Genomic DNA, 3,425 nt, shown 5'->3' on the forward strand with positions numbered 1-3,425 from the left:
ATTTCAGATTCGCGGTGAACCGCGAGGAGGCGACCCGGCCAGAGGCTGCTGTTGGATTAAGTTTTCAGGTGGATTTTCCCACTTAAAAACATATTAAAACTACTTTATTCCCACTGATCACAGCAAATATAGCTGCAAGGCAAAGAAAGGATAGAGTAGCTCCGCCAAATGCACGTCAGACACACTTTTGCACCGCGCAGCCAGAGCAGCAAAGCTTCTTCAGCCGCGCGTCAGAAACTGGTACAAGCAGCAAAAAAGGAAGCAGCAGACGTGATTTTGCTGCTCCTGCTGCGTCCAGTTTGAAAGCAGCATTCTCCAAGAGTGTCTCGCATTATTCACTCCGCTCTGGCTTTGCTCTGCCCACGGGCTGCTGAGAGGAGGATGGCTGTGGTCCGCTCTTCTTGCAGTCAAACACCGAGCGACTTTCTACTCTTAAATTATTTCCGTGCACGATGTATTGCATTGCGCACTATTAGTATCAGTCTTAATAAAATGAAGCCGCACTTTTGACCTGGGGGGCATTTTAAAAGGGGTTCCGCGACGCTCACAACCAGTTCACATGATCCCTGGCTGTAGGCGTGACCACCTGTGTATTTTTCCTGGATGACGCAATCACGTTAAGTTTTACAGCCAATCACCGAAACTTGGTACCGAGAGACGAGGCATGTTTCGATACTCTGTAGAACCAAAGCATTTCATTCGGTACCATTTCGGTACCATAAAAGAACCGCAGTTTGGTACCCAGCCCTACCCGTGGAGCTGGTTGACAGTTGCCTTTTGTATCTCTGTTTCTTTTTCTATGTCTGCTTCTCTCTCCTAGAACCCCAGTCAGCCTCTGCAGATGGCCGCTCACACTGAGCCTGGTTCTGCTGGAGGTTTCTTTCTGTTAAAAGGGAGTTTTTCCTCTCCACTGTCCCTACAAGCATGCTTGATGTGAGGGAATGCTTTCCAGTCAACAAGTTGATCCTAGTTTTCCTTAAATAGAAAATGTAATTGTTTTGTTGTGTGTTCGCTCTATATTAAATGAACAAAATAAATTTCAAATTAAATTGAGAAAATGTATTTTTTTTATCCAAAATGGCCAACCTCATGTGGGCTTTGGACCATGACTCCAATAAACTTTTTTGTAGATTTTTACTTTCTGTAACAAAAAATGGCTTTTAGCATATGTTTTCTTTCAGCCAAATGACAAAAATGCATGGTCAACCCATCCCACATGCAGTTATTTGGAAATATTATTGTGATAACTTTTTAATTCACAATGACTAAGCCCCATATATAGCAGGCTTCCCCAAAGTCGGTCCTTGAGGGCAACTGTGCTGCAGGTTTTAGGTTTTCTCTACTTTAGCACAGCTGATCTGTTGATACAGAAAATGGTATGTTTGATCCAAAATGGCTGACTCCTTGTAAGGTTTAAACATGGCTTCTATTTATTTTTTGTTAATGTGTGTTGCGTTATACATCTGTACCAAATTTATTAATCCTCAAAAACATGGCCTGGGGCAGTTTTGTCATACTGTTATTGCAAGAAGTCAGATTTTGATGCTTGGCCATGCCCACATGCTTTGTCAAATCAAAAATCTTTTGATAACTATTAATCTCTTATGTCTTAAGTCTAGGCTCAGCCAGTTACAAGTTTGTAGCTCAACTGCTCAAGGAGAAGTTAGCTAACATACATTATAAAAGCAAAAAAGCTAATGATGGCTTTGATTCAAAATGGTGGACTTCCTGTGGGGGTTGGACCATGGCTCCAATATAACTTTTTGTAGGTTCTGATGTATTACACATGTGTACCAAATTTCTTAACTCTCAGTAAAAAAAGGCAAGGAGCTTAAGTTTTTTTAATGGCAAAGGGACCACATTTGACGCTTGGCCACGCCCACATGCTTTGATGTAGAAAAATTCCTTTGATAACTTTTGATCCCCCGTACCTCAGCTCAAGGTGGAGTAAGTTTGAACTCTGTAACTCAAAAGCTCAAGGAGGAGTTTGCTCAAATATGTCACAAAGATAAAAAAGCAAAGGGATTTATTTGATTCAAAATGGCCGACTTCCTTTGGGGTTTGGACCATGGCTCCAAGAGGCTTTTTTCTACATCCTGTGGGTTTACATAAGTGGTCCAAGTTTCAGAACACTCAGTCATAACATGGCAAAGGGTTTACCCTTTGTTTCCCTGCCTAATGACCAGGTTTGACGCCTAGCCACGCCCACATGCTTTGATGTAGAAAGATTCCTTTGATAACTTTTGATCCCCTATGCCTCAAGTCAAGGTGGGGTTAGTTTGAAGTATGTAACTCAAAAGCTCTAGGAGGAGTTTGCTCAAACACGTCACAAAGGTAAAAAAGCAATGGGTTTTCTTTGATTCAAAATGGCCGACTTCCTGTGGGGTTTGGACCATGGCTCCAAGAGGCTTTTTTGTAGGTCCTGAGGGGTTACATAAATGGTCCAAGTTTCATAACTCTCAGTAATAATATGACATGGGGCTTACCCTTTGTTTCCCTGCCTAAGGACCAAGTTTGACGCTTGGCCACGCCCACATGCTTTGATGTAGAAAAATTCCTTTGATAACTTTTAATCCCCAATGCCTCAAGTCAAGTTGGAGTTAGTTTGAAGACTGTGACTCAAAAGCTGTAGGAGGAGTTCGTTCAAATATAGAGGCTATAAAGTGCAAAATTACGGTTAAAATTGTAACTTCAATCCAAAATGGCAGACTTCCTGTGGGGTTTAGACCATGGCTCCAAGAGGCTTTTTTGTAGGTCCTGGTGAGTTTAACATGTGTGCCAACTTTCATAATCCTAAGTAATTGCATGGCTTGGGGCTAGTCGTTTTAGTGTTTATAGGGGGTGCTGTATAGAAAGTAAGCCACGCCCATCGGCTATTGGCCTAGATTCTTGTCTGGGCTTAGACCAAGTTCCATCATAGTGACTGTGGTGCAGATTGAAGGATCTATGAGGAGATGAGAGCCAAAAGTATGGTCACGGCGAAACGCCTGACTTTGCCAGGTCACCATGGCAACACAATTTAACTCAAAAACTTTGTGCTTTAAACGAAGTTAGACCAACATGTTTTCTATCATCTGACAAAGTTTCAAGTTGCTGGAGTTTCAAATGCCTGAAAGGGACCCTCCCAAGTGAAAAAAGTGACTTTCTTCCCTTAGGGGACGGGGCTTAGATGGTGTCATCATTTGACCATCCAGTATGGTCAAGCACCCAAAAGGGCTCCTTACTGTCAAACTTGGTTCGATTTGAATTTTTTTTGTAAAAGTTATTCCATTTTGAAATTCTTGAAAAATACCCTAACTTTGGGGCCCCTGGAGACCCAAAAGGGAAAGGGCAAAAGAATAATAATAAAAAGAAACTTTCGAAAGAGGAGTTCGTTAAAGTTTGACATGAGCGAAAATGAAAAATGGCCAAAAATCGCACTTTGA

This window comes from Cyprinodon variegatus, unplaced genomic scaffold (assembly GCF_000732505.1).
Source record: "Cyprinodon variegatus isolate N-32 unplaced genomic scaffold, C_variegatus-1.0 Scaffold1643, whole genome shotgun sequence".
Classification (NCBI taxonomy): Eukaryota; Metazoa; Chordata; class Actinopteri; order Cyprinodontiformes; family Cyprinodontidae; genus Cyprinodon; species Cyprinodon variegatus.